The sequence below is a fragment of the Elaeis guineensis genome, chromosome 8 (genome assembly GCF_000442705.2).
Source record: "Elaeis guineensis isolate ETL-2024a chromosome 8, EG11, whole genome shotgun sequence".
Taxonomy (NCBI): domain Eukaryota; kingdom Viridiplantae; phylum Streptophyta; class Magnoliopsida; order Arecales; family Arecaceae; genus Elaeis; species Elaeis guineensis.
In genome coordinates this window covers 128,091,648-128,110,020 of record NC_026000.2, presented here as the reverse complement: position 1 = coordinate 128,110,020, position 18,373 = coordinate 128,091,648, and positions in this window count along the sequence as shown.

Below are 18,373 nucleotides of genomic sequence, written 5' to 3'. Positions count from 1 at the left end.
TTCGTCTACAGTTTGGAGGTTCTGGAGGGCTGAGGCAGACGAACTCCCGAAACCACTAGAGGCGGAAGTGTCGGAAGACATTTCAAACGAAGACCCTAAAGATCCCAGAGAAATCAGGCGGGACAAGAGATGAGGGGTTGCGGGAGACCAAACCAGAGGAATGAGACAGAAGAAAAATGGAGGAGAAAAGGCCCCTAAATGGCAAGAAGAAAAACAAAGGTTCCGGGACTAACCTAGATCGCTCTGAAGGATGCAGAGGGATGAGGACAGGGATGACTTGAAGGACGCCTAGGGCCAAGGAAGACGCCAAAGAGGGTCAGGGCTCTCGAAAAAAAGGCGGACACCGATAGAACTCTCAGACGGAATAGGGCCCCTAAAGGCAGAAAGGCGAGTTTAAATAGACCCTGGGATCCGACGTCATAATGATCGCAAATCTCCCCAGACCGACCCACGCTCGACACGTGTCCCACTCGCCACAGCAGGTGGCTAAAAGCGGCTGACAGCTGACAGAGCCATTACTGCACCGTACCTGAACCAACGTACCAGCAAAAATTTCGAAAGGTCCCTTCGAATCACCCCGATTCGAAAAGACTCCAGCACGCGCGTATTTAATGCCAAAATATCTGGGGCGATCGTGCACAGGATGCAAGGGGACAACTTCGGCTGCGAAAATTTTTCTGTACTTCCTTCATTCGAAATTCGAACTCGGAAGTAGGGGGACTGGTGTTGGGTATAAAATACCTCCCAGCCGAAGTTCGTGACAGGAGTGACCCTCCGGGGATCCAACCGACTTCCGACCTCCGACAACGTCTCTTCAAACCTCCCGGGCGGTCGAGCCCCCGCAACACTCCCAAGTTTTGCTGACGGATAAGCCCCCACCAGCGTCGACTGGATTCTTCGCGACAGACGGACTCCACCCAAATTTCCATGATGATCGACCATCTTCTAGACTCTGCCAGGACTCCTACGGGAGCAAGACTTCGTCCCCAATTTCGACTGCAAGCGGACTTCGCTCGGACTCCTACGGGAGCCGGACTTCATCCCCAACTTCGACTTCTGGTAAACTTCGTCCGGACTCCTACGGGAGCCGGTCTTCGTCTCCGGCTTCCACTGCAAGCAGACTTCGCCCGGACTCCTACGGGAGCCGGACTTCATCCCCGACTTCGACTGCTGGTAAACTTCGTCCGGACTCCTACGGGAGCCAGACTTCGCCCCTGACTTTAACTGCAGGAAGACTCCATCCGAACTCCTACGGGAGCCAGATCTCATCTCCACTCCGGCTACGGGAAGACTCCACCCGGACTCCTACGGGAGCCGGGCTTCGTCCCCGACTTCGACCGCTGGTAAACTTCGTCCGGACTCCTACGGGAGCCGGACTTCGCCCTGACTTTAATTGCAGGAAGACTTCGCCCGGACTCCTACAGGAGCCGGACCTCATCCCTAACTCCGGCTGCAGGAAGACTCCGTCCGAACTCCTACGGGAGCCAGATCTCGTCTCCGACTTCGGCTATGGGAAGACTCCACCCGGACTCCTACGGGAGCCGGGCTTCATCCCCGACTTCGATCGCTGGTAAACTTCGTCCGGACTCCTACAGGAGTCGGACTTTGCCCCTGACTTTAATTGCAGGAAGATTTCGCCCGGACTCCTATGGGAGCCGGACCTCGTCTCCAACTCCGCTACAGGAAGACTCCGTCCGAACTCCTATGGGAGCCAGATCTCATCTCCGACTCCGACTACGGGAAGACTCCACCCGGACTCCTACGGGAGTCGGCTTCGTCCCCGACTTCGACTGCTGGTAAACTTCGTCCGGACTCCTACGGGAGCCGGACTTTGCCCCTGACTTTAATTGTAGGAAGACTTCGTCCGGACTCCTACGGGAGCCGGATCTCGTCCCCAACTCCGGCTACGGAAAGACTCCGTCCGGACTCCTACGGGAGCCGGACTTCATCCCCGACTTCGATCGCTGGTAAACTTCATCCGAACTCCTACGGGAGCCGAACTTCGCCCCTGACTTTAATTGCTGGTAGACTTCGTCCAGACTCCTACGGGAGCCGGACTTCATCCCCGACTTCAACCGTAAGAAGACTCCGTCCGGACTCCTACGGGAACCAGATCTCGTCTCCGACTCCGGCTACGGGAAGACTCCGCCCGGACTCCTACGGGAGCCGGGCTTCGTCCTCGACTTCGATCGCTGGTAAACTTCATCCAGACTCCTATGGGAGTCGGACTTCGCCCCTAACTTTAATTGCAGGTAGACTTCGCCCAGATTCCTACGGGAGCCAGACTTCGTCCCCGACTTCAACCGCAAGAAGACTCCGTTCGGACTCCTACGGGAGCCAGATCTCGTCTCCGACTCCAGCTACGGGAAGACTCCGCCCGGACTCCTACGGGAGTCGGGCTTCATCCCCGACTTCGACTGCTGGTAAACTTCATCCGGACTCCTACGGGAGCCGGACTTCGCCCCTGACTTTAATTGCAGGTAGACTTCGCCCAGACTCCTACGGAAGCCGGACTTCATCCCTGACTTCAACCGCAAGAAGACTCCGTTCGGACTCCTACGGGAGCCAGATCTCGTCTCCGACTCCGTCCGGACTCCCACGGGAGCCGGACCTCGTCTTCGACTTCGACTGAAGGAAGACTTCATCCGGACTCCTACGGGAGTCGGACTCCGAGCTCCTCTGTTGCCCAGCTATGCAACCCAAGAGGGAGGGTGAATTGGGTTTCTAAAAATTTTAAGCTTAACTTATGACTTGTGAGAAATGTTTGACAAAGCTAAATAGATAGGGTGAGTAGAATTAATTCAAGACTAATAGCAAGAGCAAGAATGCAAGAGAATAATGAAGAGATAAAGAAGAGCAATTAGACACATACCAAACAAAAGATTTATAGTGGTTCGATGCCAACCTTGCACCTACATCCACTCCCAAGCTCCTACTTGGGAATTTCAATCCACTAAACTTGTATTCAACCCGAATACAAACGTCGGAAACTCCGACTCTAGCTATTCCAAGCTAGTCTACTTATTTTCCGGATACAAGCCAACCCAATACACTCCGATTCTAGGTTCGGATCAACCTTCCCTTATTTTGGAACCCTTCCAAAATAAAAATAATAACTCAAAATGAGAATAACAATCAATAGCACAAATAAGTACAAAGAAAGCTCCTTTAATGAGCGAATATGACTTTAAATACACTTTACTCAAGAGAAGAAGACCCTTTTTGGATTTTCTCAAGGTGGTTGGAGACTTGAATGTGCACTTGAGGAGTTGGTGAGCTTGGATTAAAGGCTTCTTGAATGCTTTGAATGAGCCTTGCTTAGGACTGAAAAGTTAGCTTGAAATTCCTTTTTCAAAATCTCTCTACTTGAATGCTCTTCTTGATTCCCATCTTTTTGTCCCTTTTATAGCTTTAAGAAATAGTGGAAATCATTCTAGACTGAAAAAGAGCCGTTAGACTGCATTAAATGAGCATTAAAAGTATTTAAAACGGGTTAAAAACTAGCCGTTGCGAAAAAATTTCATCACAGAGGTCGACTCATGAGTCGACTCATGCCTGGGGGTCGACTCATGGGTCGACCTCTGTGGAAAAACATCACAGAATCGAACGGGATCCGAGGTTCTGTAAAACTGGCAAAAAGACCCGCAGAGGTCGACTCATGAGTCGACTCATGCCTTGGGGGTCGACTCATGGGTCAACTCACAGGGTGTGCCAAGTCTGTGCCGGCCAGGAATTTCAGCGTGCCAGTCATCTCATGGGCCATGAGTCGACTCATGGGTCGACTCATGATTTTCAATCATGCATATCTTTCAAAATACAAGTCCAAAATCAATAAAATTTTCACCATTGGATCACAAATCTTTTGTTCTATCATTTGATACTATCAAATCAGGGTTTTGATAAAATTATAATTTTGCCCCTGAAGAGCAATAAGACTTTTTCAAGTGAGAAATATTAGTACCCCTTCAACTGCTTTGTAATCATCAAAATCAATCTAAGGAGCAACAATCTCCCCCTTTTTGATGATGATAAAATATTTGAACAAAAGCATTTATATGAATCAATGATCATGAATTTCAATGAAATGCATTATAGGTAGTTTGAAGATAAATAGAAAATTTACTACCAACTTATAAGTGCATTTGCTTGAAAAGAAGATTGATTCTTTTGGCATGTGATACATATGCCCATTTGCATAAATAATTTGCCTATTGCTTAATGATTTAAAAATTTGCTCATTTGATTATGTGATTTTGGTATCAGAGTAAAAAATTTATTTTTGTTATCAGAGCAAAGCAGAATTTATATTAGGATTTGAAAATTACATATTTGAAAATATCTCATTTGCTCATTTGCTTGTTTTTCAAATTTCTTAGCATCTTGAAAATTCGCTCATTCTCATTTGATTATTTAGTTTTAGTATCAGAGCATGCTTAACAATTAAGTGTATCAATGCATGTCTAAGAATTAATTTTAAAGCATGTCAGAGCATGTCAAATTTTAAGATGTATCAGAGCATGTCTAATTTTAAAGCATATCAGAGCATGTCTTAGAAATAATTTTAAAGGTTGCTCAATTGCTTTGTGCTTAGCAATTCACTCATTTTGTTATCAATCGTATTTTTGATATTTTAATTTCTCCCAATTCACTCATTTTATTTTTAAGTATTTTATTTATCTTTCTTTTGATACTTTTGCTTAGCAATTCACTCATTGTATTTTTAAGTCATTTAATAATCTTGCTTTTGATATTTTTTTTTTAATTTCTTTCCCTTTTTGACATCATCAAACATTGTTAACTCCCCTCTTTTTTGAATACATTTTCTTTTTAGTGTTTCTTCAAACTTCTTGTACTAATCATTAATGTTTACTCCCCCTGAATACAGCAATCATAAAACAAAATATGCCATTGAGTACCATAGATATGAATTAGCAACAAAGAGAAGATATATAATCAAAAGATGATTGATACCATTACAAAGAGTAGATATATAATTAAAAGATGATTGATACCATAGTTGTTTCAATACATATTCCATAATATAAAAGTCAACTAGTTAACATCATTATATGGCCCAAGAGACAGATCCTAGAAAGAACAACAGACATGACTAACAACAAGGATCTAGTAGAGCTCATGACTAGGTGGATCAGAATCAGATGTATCAGAGATGGGGTGGGGAGATGATGGATCACGACCAAGGATTCATCCTCTACCCCATCTGCCTCTGCCACAAGTGGAGGTGCTGGCACGAGTAGGTGGGCGAGATGATCCTGAAGGCTGAGAACGTTCAGAGGCCAAAGACTGGACTGCAAGAGAGAGCCTGATGGAATCAAGAACGTTCAGAGCTCTCGAAACAGACTGAAGCAGTGCAGTGAACTGTGTAGAAGCATGCTCACTAGAGCCTCTGATCTCTCTCCTCAAGAAATCAAAACCACCCTCCAATACACCTCTGAGTCTGCCAGCCTCCGCAGTTAGGTCTGTGACCTCAATAGTGCACTCCTGTGGCTGAGGACGGGCCAAAGCTAAGACTTGCCCCTGCAAGTCAAGTACTCTCCCAGTCAGTCTCAAAATGTAATCCTCGAGCTGCTGAATCCGAACAGACTGATCTGAGATCATTTGAAATACAGTGGAGATATGGGGGATCAAGGTCTGATCAGATGCATCTAATGATGTGGATCCCGGTGCAAACGCAGAAGTGCTCCACTGACAAAAAGCAAGAAAGCCACATGCTGAGAAATCTGCTCAATCTGATCATCAGCTAATCTGAACTCTGAGGGAGGTGCTCTGCTGTCTGGCTGCTGAACTGGTGTGTCCTCCTGGTGGACTCTGAAGGGCCAGCCTCTAGATCTGAAACAAACTGGATATCTGGAGATGCTGCCCTGAAGTCATGGAGAGGTGATGAGGGACCTTCTTCCTCAGCTCTGTCCTCAACTCTATCCTCAGCTCTCTCTGCGGCTCTTTCTTCTGTACCCTTGATCCAACCACCATCAATCCTAGTGAATCCCATGCGGTGCAGAGTGTGTTGGTTGATGGTGTCAGCGTGAGAAAGCTTAGCAGATGCCTCCCCCTCAAAACTGACTCCAAACCTCCTGAAAACCAGTGTGAGGGCCATACCAAAAGGCAGATGTGCCTTGGATCTATTCAGTGTTTCTCTCATGGCCTCAATCATTAAAGCAGGAGGTTTAAGGGGGTTTGGGTGATCACATGAAACATTATACATATGTCTCGGCCAGAAAGGAGGTCATGTCTACCACTTCTCGGGAAGAAAAGCTTTGTCACTAATTGATGTAGAATTCTCATTTTAATTGACAAGATCTTGGCTTCTAATTTATTTAGACTTCCCGAGTAGGTTCCTCCTAAAATTACATCGATCCCTTCTTCCTTCACTGGGAGTTCCATGTTAGAATATCCCTCACAGGACAAATGTAGAATCTCTCCCAAAATAATAGGATCTAAGCAGATATCAATTCCCTTAACAGTAGAAGTTACTGTTCCATTACCATAGTGCAGATTTAGATAAAACTCTCTAACCAAGTCTACATATGTAACTTCCTTGAGAGAACAGTAAAATCCCAATCTTGATTTTTGATCTTTGACCCAAAGGAGAAACTTTCTTTTTCAAAGAATCTAAAGTCCACATTCTTGCCGGTTTCTATCTTTCTGTCAGAGAGAGAAATTTTGCTAGGGCTAAGAGGAGACTGAGAGGGACCTGGTGCAGACGCTGAAGCTGGAAGGAGAGCAGAGGAGGTCTGAGAAGCTTGCCTTTTCCTGCGGATGCCTTCTTCTAGTGCACGGACTGATTTCCTTCTTTGAAGGAGTTTCATCTTTGGGGCCATTCTCACCACAAGAGCAAGCAAGGTGACTCGGAAGATCAAATGGGTGAGGAGAAGGAGGGTTACTAGAGGATGGAAAGAGATTTTGGTGGAGAGAAATGACGATTTTGAGAAGAACGGTGGAAGCTAGGGCACACTCCAACCGCTTCAATCAAGGGAGAAAGATGCAAGAAGCTCCTTTCCCAAGGGGTGATTTGAGGTGGAGATGTGAAGGGAGAATGATCTTGGGCTAAATCCTTGGTTTTGGAGAGAACGAAGATGAGGACGACGAGTCTTGGAGGGAGGAAGACGAAGAAGGAGAAGGGGTTGGCTCATGAACGGGCTTTAAGTTAAAAAAGGAATGAACCCGTGGGAAGTTGGCCAAGAATTTCAAGTATGCCATTGGGTCGACCCCTAGGGTCGACCCATGATTCACAAAATTTCAGAAAAAATATGAATAAATTTCAAAAAAATTCAAAATTTTGGAGAAGAAATTTTGCTCAATGACAAGTTGTGAGAATGATAATCTTAAGCTTTTAGGTCTAAGAGAGATGATGAAAATTGAGCTCAAAGAAATTTTGACATCGATTCCTTGGAATTGGAGAAACATTTAGGCAAATGGATCAAGAATTTCTAGATTTCTCCTAATTTCACAGAATCTATCCTCACTAAGGGCTTTGTAAAGATATCAGCTAATTGATTTTCAGTGCAAACATATTCAAGAATTATATCTTTATTTTGAACATGTTCTCTTATAAAATGATGTCTTATTTCAATATGTTTAGACCTTGAATGTTGAATTGGATTTTTAGTTAGATTTATGGCACTAGTGTTGTCACATCTTATGGGTGTTTCATTAAGTTTGATACCAAAGTCTTCGAGTTGTTGCTTAATCCACAAGATTTGAGCACAACAACTTTCGACTGCAATGTATACGGCCTCAGCCGTAGACAGTGCTACCGAATTTTATTTCTTGCTAAACCAGGAGATTAGGTTAACTCCAAGAAATTGGCAAGTTCCACTAGTGCTCTTTCTGTCTAATCTACATCCAGCAAAATCAGCATCTGAATATCCTAATAAATCAATTAGTGAGTCCTTAGAGTACCATAATCCTAGAGTTTGAGTACCATTTAAATATCTAAGGATTCTTTTAACAGCATTCAAGTGAGACTCTTTAGGATTAGATTGAAATCTAGCACACAAACAAACACTAAACATGATATCAGGCCTACTTGCAGTTAAATATAATAGAGAGCCAATCATACCTCTATAGTATTTTAAGTCTACACATTTACCTTCTTCATCCTTGTCAAGCTTACACGAGGGGCTCATGGGTGTGCCAATTGGTTTGGAGTTCTCCATTCCAAATCTTTTGAGTAATTCCTTGGTGTACTTGCTTTGGGTGATGGAGATTCCTTCCTTTGTTTGTTTGATTTGGAGTCCGAGGAAGAAAGTAAGTTCTCCTATCATGCTCATCTCGAACTCTCCCTGCATGAGCTTAGCAAAGTCTTGACAAAGAGATTCGTTAGTAGACCCAAAAATAATGTCATCAACATAAATTTGTATAACTAACATATCATTTTGATTTCTTTTAATAAAGAGGGTTGTGTCTATATTACCTCTTGAAAAATCATTATTTAGTAAAAAATTGCTTAGCCTATCATACCAAGCCCTAGGTGCTTGTTTTAATCCATATAGAGCTTTATTTAATTTAAAAACATGATTAGGAAAAGCATGATTTTCAAATCCTGGAGTTGTTCTACATAGACTTCTTCAGCAATATATCCATTCAAAAATGCACTTTTGACATCCATTTGAAATAATTTAAATTTCATAAAGCAAGCATATGCAAGTAGAAGTCTAATGGCCTCTAATCTAGCAACAGGTGCAAAGGTCTCATCAAAATCAATTCCTTCTTCTTGATTATAACCTTTAGCAACCAATCTTGCTTTATTTCTTATTACATTTTCATGTTCATCTAATTTGTTCTTAAAGACCCATTTTATGTCAATTATTGAATAATTTTTAGGTCTTGATACTAAAGTCCATACATTATTTCTTTCAAATTGATTAAGTTCCTCTTGCATTGTATTAATCTAATTATAATCATTTTCAGCTTCTTCATAGTTTTTGGTTCAAGATGAGATACAAAAGCACAATGATTAAATACATCTCTAAGTGAAGAACGAGTTTTTACCCCCTGCATAGGATCACCAATAATTAGCTCCTTAGGGTGATTGTGAACATACCTCCATTCTTTGGGTAGGTCATTTGTACCTTACGGTTGTTCTTGATATTCTTCACCTCCCTCATCCTGTTTGTCTTCATGTTCCTCATCCTCTTGAATTGTTGAATCTTTCAGAGTGATCTCCTTCATTCCTTCTATAAGAGGATCTGCATCATCAACACCTTCATTCTTCCTTGAAGGAAGATTGTTAGATTCATCAAAGACAATATGTATGGACTCCTCTACTACTAAAGTTCTTTTGTTAAAAACTCTAAAAGCTTTACTAGTGGAGGAGTAACCAAGAAAGATTGCTTCATCTGATTTTGCATCAAATTTTCCAAGTCTTTCTTTACCATTATTTAACACAAAACATCGACAACCAAAAATATGAAAATAAGCAATATTAGGTTTTCTTTCTTTCCAAAGCTCATAGGGGGTTTTCTTTAAAATTTGTCTAATCAAAGCACGATTTAAAAAGTAACATGTTGTGTTGATTGCTTCCGCCCAAAAATATCTTGGAAGGTTGCTTTCACAAAGCATGGTACGGGCTATTTCTTCTAAGGTTCTGTTTTTCCTTTCTACTACCCCATTTTGTTGGGGTGTCTTAGGAGCAGAGAAGTTATGGCCAATTTCCTTTTCATCACAAAAGTTTTCAAAGTCTTGATTTTCAAATTCAGTTCCATGATCACTTCGAATATTTTGAATTGAAAATCTTTTCTTATTAGTGACTTTTCGGTAAAATTTAGTGAAAACATGAAAAATTTCATCTTTGCGTGCTAAAAAGAAAACTCAAGTAAAACGAGAGTAATCATCTATAATTACAAAACCATATCATTTTCCTCCTAGACTAGTGGTTCTAGTAGGTCCAAATAAGTCCATATGCAAAAGCTCAAAGGTCTAGAGGTTGAAACAATATTTTTGGATTTAAATGAAACTCTTGTTTGTTTACCTAGTTGGCATGCATCACAAATTCTATCCTTTTCAAAATTCAGTTTTGGCAAATCAAGAACTAATTCTTTCTTAATTAATTTTGAAAGAGAATGCATGCTAATGTGTGCAAGTCTGCGATGCCAAAGCCAACTAGTCTCATTAACTTTAGCATTCAAGGATACTAGGCATTGCATGTTTATTTTGGCTAAATCATTTAAATCTATCATATAAACATTACCATGTCTATGTCCAATAAATTTAATGCCATCATTAATAGGACTAGTTACAATGCAAACAGATGATTCAAAAACAACCTTATATCCTTTATCACAAAATTGACTAATGCTTAGTAAGTTATGCTTTAAACCATCTACTAACAAAATATTTTTAATGTATTTGGAGGGAGTGATACCAATGTTACCTATACCGATGATCTTTCCTTTGCCATTGTCTCCAAAGGTGACCATCCCTCCATCCTTAGCATCAAGAGTGATGAATTGGGATTCATCACCAGTCATGTATCTCGAGCATCCACTGTCAAGATACCATTTCCTGTTTTCTCCTTGGGATGCTAGACACACCTGCAAGCAAAAGTTAAGTTTTTGTTTTAGGTACCCAAGCTTTCTTGGGTCCTGTTTGGTTAGTCATAATGGTTCCTTTTGGAACCCATATTTTCTTTACAGTTGAATTTGCAGACTTGTTAGAGAAGCAAGTGTATGACTTATGTCCTACTCTACCACATTTGAAACAAGTAATATTAGAAACTTGTTACTTAAAGGGTTTACATAAATATTTTTCAGATATTTTTGTTTCTTCAAGGGGTTATAGCCAAGTCCAGCCTTATCATACATGGCTTTTTGATTATCAAGAATCATATTGAGTTTATTTGAACTCAAGGTGAATTTTCTACTATTAGTTTTAGCTTGGCAATTTCATTCTTTAAGCTTTGATTTTCTTGAAGCAGGGTAGATTTTTCAATTGAAATGTTTTTAGTTTGTTTCAATAAAGATTAATTTTTCAATTTTAGATCTTTGTTCTTCATCCCTAGTTTCTTTAATTCATCAACTAAATCATAGAATGCTTCATGTAATTCTTCAAATGTAAAGTCACTAGGAGTTTCAGAAATTACCTCATTTTCGTGTGCCATAAGGCACAGGTTGGCTTATTCGGTTGAGTTTTCCTCGTCGGAGCTTGAGTCATCACTCGCACTCCAAGTGGCCATCATGGCCTTCTTTTGTACTTCCTGGGACCTTTCTTCAGCTGAGGGCATTTGGATTTGAAGTGTCCCGGCTTCTTGCATTCGTAGCAGATAAGGGGTTGGTCTTTCTCTTTTTCTTTGCTCTGTTCCCCTTTTGTGAATGGCCTCTTCCTCATCTCCTGTTTCTTTTTTCTCAAAAATTTTTGAATCTTCGGGTAATGAGTGTCATCTCTTTATCCTGTTCTTCGTCTTCAGTGTCATCAGTTTCTTCATCTGGTGGAGCTGTGGATTTGAGGGCAATTATTCTTTTCTTTTTGACTTCTTCCTCTTGATGTTGCTTCATGCTCAGCTCATGAGTCATCAATGATCCAAGAAGCTCTTCCAAGGGTAGAATGTTCAAGTCCTTAGCTTCTTGGATGGCAGTCACTTTGGCTTCCCAAGTTCTTGATAAGGATCTGAGAATCTTTCTTACAAGCTCACTGTTAGTATAGGACTTGCCAAGACTCTTTAAACCATTAATAATATCAGTAAAATGAGTAAACATTCCAGTTATGGACTCATCATGCTCCATTTTAAACAATTCATATTTATGCACAAGCATGTTGATTTTAGACTCCTTTACTTGATTGGTTCCCTCATAGGTTACTTCTAACCTATCCCATATTTCTTTAGCAGATGAGCAAGTAAAAATACGATTAAATTCATTAGCATCAAGAGCACAATAAAGAACATTCATTGCTTTAGCATTTAATTGGGCCATCTTCTTATCAACCTCATCCCATTCTTTCTCGGATTTGGCTGATTCCTCACCATCTATAATTTTAGTGGGTGTGTGAGGACCGTTCACTATGATACTCCACATATCATAGTCGAGTGCTTGAATGAATATTTTCATCCGAGCTTTCAATAGGTGTAATTAGACCCATTGAAAAGTGGAGGTCGGTTGGTGGATTGCCCCTCGGCTAGAGAAGTGCCGACATGAGTTGCCATAGATCTTTGGCTCTTTGATTGTTTAGATCAAAGAAGAGCTAGAGCATCGGGCTTTGATACCACTTGTTGCCCAGCTATGCAACCCAAGAGGGGGGTGAATTGGGTTTCTAAAAATTTTAAGCTTAACTTATGACTTGTGAGAAATATTTGACAAAGCTAAATAGATAGGGTGAGTAGAATTAATTCAAGGCTAATAGCAAGAGCAAGAATGCAAGAGAATAATGAAAAGATAAAGAAGAGCAATTAGACACACACCAAACAAAAGGATTTATAGTGGTTCGGTGCTAACCTTGCACCTACATCCACTCCCCAAGCTCCTACTTGGGAATTTCAATCCACTAAACTTGTATTCAACCCGAATACAAATATCGAAAACTCCGACTCTAGCTATTCTAAGCTAGTCCACTTATTTCTCGGATACAAGCCAACCCAATACACTCCGATTCTAGGTTCGGATCAACCTTCCCTTGTTTTGGAACCCTTCCAAAATAAAAACAATAACTCAAAATGAGAATAACAATCAATAGCACAAATAAGTATAAAGAAAGCTCCTTTAATGAGCGAATATGACTTTAAATACACTTTACTCAAGAGAAGAAGATCCTTTTTGGATTTTCTCAAGGTGGTTGGAGACTTGAATGTGCACTTGAGGAGTTGGTGAGCTGGATTAAAGGCTTCTTGAATGCTTTGAATGAGCGCTTGCTTAGGGCTGAAAAGTTAGCTTGAAATTCTTTTTTCAAAATCTCTCTACTTGAATGCTCTTCTTGATTCCCACCTTTTTGTCCCTTTTATAGCTTTAAGAAATAGTGAAAATCATTCTAGACTGAAAAAGAGCCGTTAGACTGTATTAAATGAGCATTAAAAGTATTTAAAACGGGTTAAAAACTAGCCGTTGTGAAAAAATCCCATCATAGGGGTCGACTCATGAGTCGACTCATGCCTGGGGGTCGACTCATGGGTCGATCTCTGTGGAAAAACATCACAGAATCGAACGGGATCCGAGTTCTGTAAAACTGGCAAAAAGATCCGCAGAGGTCGACTCATGAGTGACTCATGCCTTGAGGGTCGACTCATGGGTCGACTCACAAGGTGTGCCAAGTCTGTGCCGGCCAGGAATTTTAGTGTGCCAGTCATCTCATGTGCCATGAGTCGACTCATGGGTCGACTCATAATTTTCAATCATGCATATCTTTTAAAATACAAGTCCAAAATCAATAAAATTTTACTATTGGATCACAAATCTTTTGTTCTATCATTTGATACTATCAAATCAGGATTTTGATAAAATTATAATTTTGCCCCTGAAGAGCAATAAGACTTTTTCAAATGAGAAATATTAGTACCCCTTCAACTTCTTTGTAATCATCAAAATCAATCTAAGGAGCAACATCCTCTCAGACGGATAGCTAGCCACCTCTCTCCGCCAGACACTCCAGTCGAACTTCGACCGATAGGCCTGGACCCCCTGGCAGGCCCAGCAACAGCCACGACTCTGCTCCACCTCCTGCAACAGATTCGCGCGGCTCCATCACTCCCTAGCAGGCCGCAGTAACAGCCACGACATTGGTCCACTTCCTGCGATGGATTTCGCACGGCTCCATCACTCCTTGGCAGATCACCATAATGACCACGATTCTGCTTCACTCCCTGCGATGGATACCGCACGATTTCTCTACCCCCTGGCAAGTCGCGACAACGACGTCGTTCCACTACCCGCAACAGACTCCACATGGCATGTCCCGATGGTGGCCACGATCCCACTCCACTACTCTTCGCAACAAACTCCTCCTGACCCTGGACAGCTCACTGTCAGACGGTTACAGATATCGCTATCAGTCTGTTGCCCCCTCCGTCTATAAAAGGGGGGCCCCAGTACGTTATTCTCTAAGCTCAAAATTCTATCCCAAAATCTGCTAAAATTTTCGTTCGAGCACTCCATTCTTGTTGAGGCAGAGAACTGACTTGAGCATCGGAGGGTCTTGCCGGAGAACCCCACCTCCGATTTAGACTTCTTTTGCAGGTTCCGGCGGCGACCGCGACTCCCTCGACTCCAGTTTCTCCGGCACAGGCGGATTTTTGCACCAACAACAGCATTTTCAATTAATTTATGTTTTGAATTGCATGCAAATACAAGCAAATTAGTATAAGAAAACTAGTGGAACTCTTTTTTATCACTGATTTTTTTCTCCCACATAAATAGATATATAATTGTACTAATTTGGAGTATTAGATACCCATAAGGCGGTAAGCCATGAATAAGGAATTGAGTTGAGGGTGGCATTGGCTAGTAACTTTTCTATTTTAAATTAAATTATAATTTTTTTAAAAATTAAATATAAATTACACTTACCTCTAATAGTTTAAAAAATCGATCGTTATGCTCTTGAGGTTTATTTCTAATCAACACCTGAATTCATGCCATTACTCAAATCGCTAATATTAAATGGGATTCAAATGACACGTTTAAATAAATTTATAAAATGATAAAAATAATTCTAGGGCTTCCAAGATGGTAGTAGTCATTGAGGAGGCTTTGGAGGAGCTGGGGATGGTGAAGAGGTGGAGGGCGAGGTCGCTGCGAATGCAGGAGAAGAGGTGGCACTAGTTGAGGGAGCAGACTTGAGGGCGGCTTCAGCACGGGAGGGGGAGACGGAGGAGCCGGAGAGGCAGATGCGGCTGAGGAAGCTACGACTCTGCTGGTGGCTGCCGCCAACAGAGCAGACGTGATAGATGGCAGCGTGGATGGTGCGGTTGGGCACATTGAGGGGGTCGGCAACGTTGAAGAAAAGAACCTCATTCCAGAAGGAGTTGACGTCATAAGGTTTGGTCCGGGTGCTCCTCATGTACACCCTGGCGAAGTTGCAGAATCGTCAGCTTGGTAGCCGCTTCAGATCCTCCGACCATATCTCGAACTCCAGAAGGCTCCCGGACCACCGGCACTCACTGCTCCTGTTGTTCCTCATGTACACAAACTGCTTCCCAGTGACATTAGGCATATTTATCAAGAGGCGAACGGTACTGCTGACTTGGTGGCTACTTTTGTTGCTATGTATTCGAAAGCAGTCTTTTGAGCCAATGTTGCTACCATGCCTATAATGTTTCACAATATTTTTTTTGACTCCTTTGATTGTATTCATACTAGATGTGTATGAGTGCTCCACCTTACAAAAAAAAAAGATCATCACCCAAAACATTAAGAAGTCTACATCCTGTTAGCATTTTATAAATTAGCTTTGGGTGTGTGCAAATGTCCATGATTTTTTGAATTTAGCATATTAAAGATTAAAACTACATTGGCAAATTACTATCCAAATAGTTCGATAATTTTAGCGTTGAAAAGTTTACTCCTTTCGAAAGATCCATATCCTTTCAAGTATTTCTCTCTTTTCTATAAGAGAAGCAAAAAATATGTCATACAGAGCATGCATATATCGTAGAGAATAACAAAGGGAGGCACCAAATGAATACTTGCTTTTTTCATAGCAAACTTGATCATAAATATATATTATTGAAAACCTTGCGATCAATTTGTTATCTTAGGCACAGCTAGAAAGAAAACAAGCAGCAATAAAGAACTTGCCAATATACTAAGTGCATTCTTTGTCCCATTCATTAGTATTTTACTAAGATCATAAATTTATCTCTTTAAATGGCTAATTCAAAAGGACATCTCCATTCTCACTCTAGACTATCTTCTTTCTCTCCCATGGAAGATCATTACACTGATTGTTTGAAACTCCTTTCCAATGGTCAACAAGAGCCACATCTCCCCCATCTCACACCTGCCAAACCCTGATTCCTTTTCGATTCTCACTTCATGTCCCTCATCCACTCCTCCATATCATCACTCTACCTCAAACAAATCTATGCCACATTCTTTATAGCCGTCTCATTGCATAGCTTGTTGTAGCCTACTCTCCTATTCATTCAATACCTTATGCCCCATCTTTCTTCCATCACCACTCTCTAAATCTAAAATATCATCTAAAAAGATAGTCAGAGCATATTATTTGAATTTTTTTTTATAAATAAGTATTCAAGATCTTTCTAGTATATAATTGATACGGGACTAAAAATATGCTGGCATGAATCCTTACATAATCACACTCTCTTCCTCACTTCAATACTCTCATCAGCACCTTGATACTCTCTCAAAATTTTCTATTTCTCCCAGCCTCTCTCACTGCACCCTCATGACCCACTCCAACCTCTTATTGCACCACCATGTCATTCTTTTCTTCCTCAAATCTCCTACTTTTTCTTGTCACCCACTATATTAATTATTAATTATTATATAATAATTTAAAATAATTTAGTAGGATTATTATTTTTATCATGATTCTTTTAATACTCTATATATAATATTATTATAATAATTTTAATTATCTTATAATAAATATCATTTAATATATTATAAAAATATGTAGTTGTAATTTTGATATTTTTAAAAGGGTAACTTTATTATATCATTTGTGGAGTTATCATATTTCTTTCAACATCCTACAATCAAATAGCTGTAATTATAATCCAATTTTCAATTACAGACAACCAAATGGAACAATTTTAACATGTACTATTTAATTGCAGCATTTTTAATTAGTTTATATTTTGAATTGCATGCAAATACAAGCAAATTATTGCAAAAAAACTAGTGCAACTCTTTTTTATCATTGATTTTTTCTCTCACATAAATAGATATATAATTTTACTAATTTGCTCCAAATTAAGTAGCATTAGATGCCCATGAGGCGGTAAGCTAGGAATAAAGAATTGAGTTGAGGATGGCATTGGCTAGTAAATTTTTTATTTTGAATTAAATTATAAAAATCTTATTGAGATTAGGTGTAAATTACATTAACATCCAGCAGTTTGAAAAATCTATCGTTATACTCTTGAGGTTTATTTCTAACCTATACTTTAATACATGCCATTACTCAAACCATCAATATTAAATGGGATTCAAATGAGATGTTCAAATAAATTTATAAAATGATAAAAATAATCTTAAATAATAAAATGGGATTCAAATGATTGTGTGAAAGATTTTTCCCTCCTTGATCTGGGAATGGGTTTCCAAGATGGTGGTAGTCGTTGAGGGGGCATGGCTGAAGGATGCTTTGGAGGAGCTGGGGATGATGAAAACGTGGAGAGCGAGGATGCCACGAATGTAAAAAAAAGGTGGCACTAGCCGAGGGAGCAGATTTGGAGCGCGGCTTCAGCACGGGAGGGGGTGACAGAGGAGCCGAAGTGGTGGATGCAGTCAAAGAAGCTACGACTCTGTTGGCAGTCGTCGCTAGCAAAACAGTTGTGATAGATGGTGATATGGATGGTGCAGTTGGGCAGGTTGAGGGGGTCGGCAACGTTGAAGAAAAGAACCTCATTCCAGAAGGGGTTGAGGTCATAAGGTTTGGTCCAGGTGCTCCTCATGTACACCCCGACGAAGTTGTAGAATTGTCGGCTCGGTAGCCACTTCAGATCCTCTAACCATATCTCGATGAACTCCAGAAAGGCTCTTGGACCATCGGCACTCACTGCTCATATTATTCCTTAGGTACACAAACCGCTTCCTGATGACCAAGCCAATGATGATGTTGCTTGACTACCTGATGAGTGCTAGCAGGATAAGCTCGTTCAGTAGGTTAAGATCAAGTTCAAAAGAGGCTTGGAGATGTTGTTGAATGAGAGGTCAAGAATCTCGAGATTCGACGAGAAAAAGGATAGGATCTCGAAGGAGAGCTCACCGGAGAAGTTGTTGTTGGAGAGAGAAAGGGAGGTTGGGGTAGAGCAAGAAGAGAGGTTGTGAGGAAAGGTACTGGTGAAGTGGTTGGCAGAGAGATTTAGATAGCTCAAACTCTAGCACTTCCAAATAATCCGACTATGATGTCGTCGGTGAACTCATTCATCAAGAGATCCAAGTGTTGAAGGCCAGAGCAGTTGCTAATCGATGGGAACCTATCGGTGAGCTGGTTTTCGATCAAGTCCATCATCGGAGGAGGCTGGGGCTCAAAAGCAATAGTTGGAAGTCGGCCTTGTCGAAGATGTTGTTAAAATAGAGATTAATGGTCTCTAGCAAGAACCCACTGTCATTGGAGGTTTTTTTTTTCTGACGGGGGGATCTCAATGGAGTTGCCAAAGGGTGGAGCAACCTCAACCCTGTGTAGGCAGTAGCAAGGTTATAAACATCACCGACCGACCCTCTAAGGATATTATCGA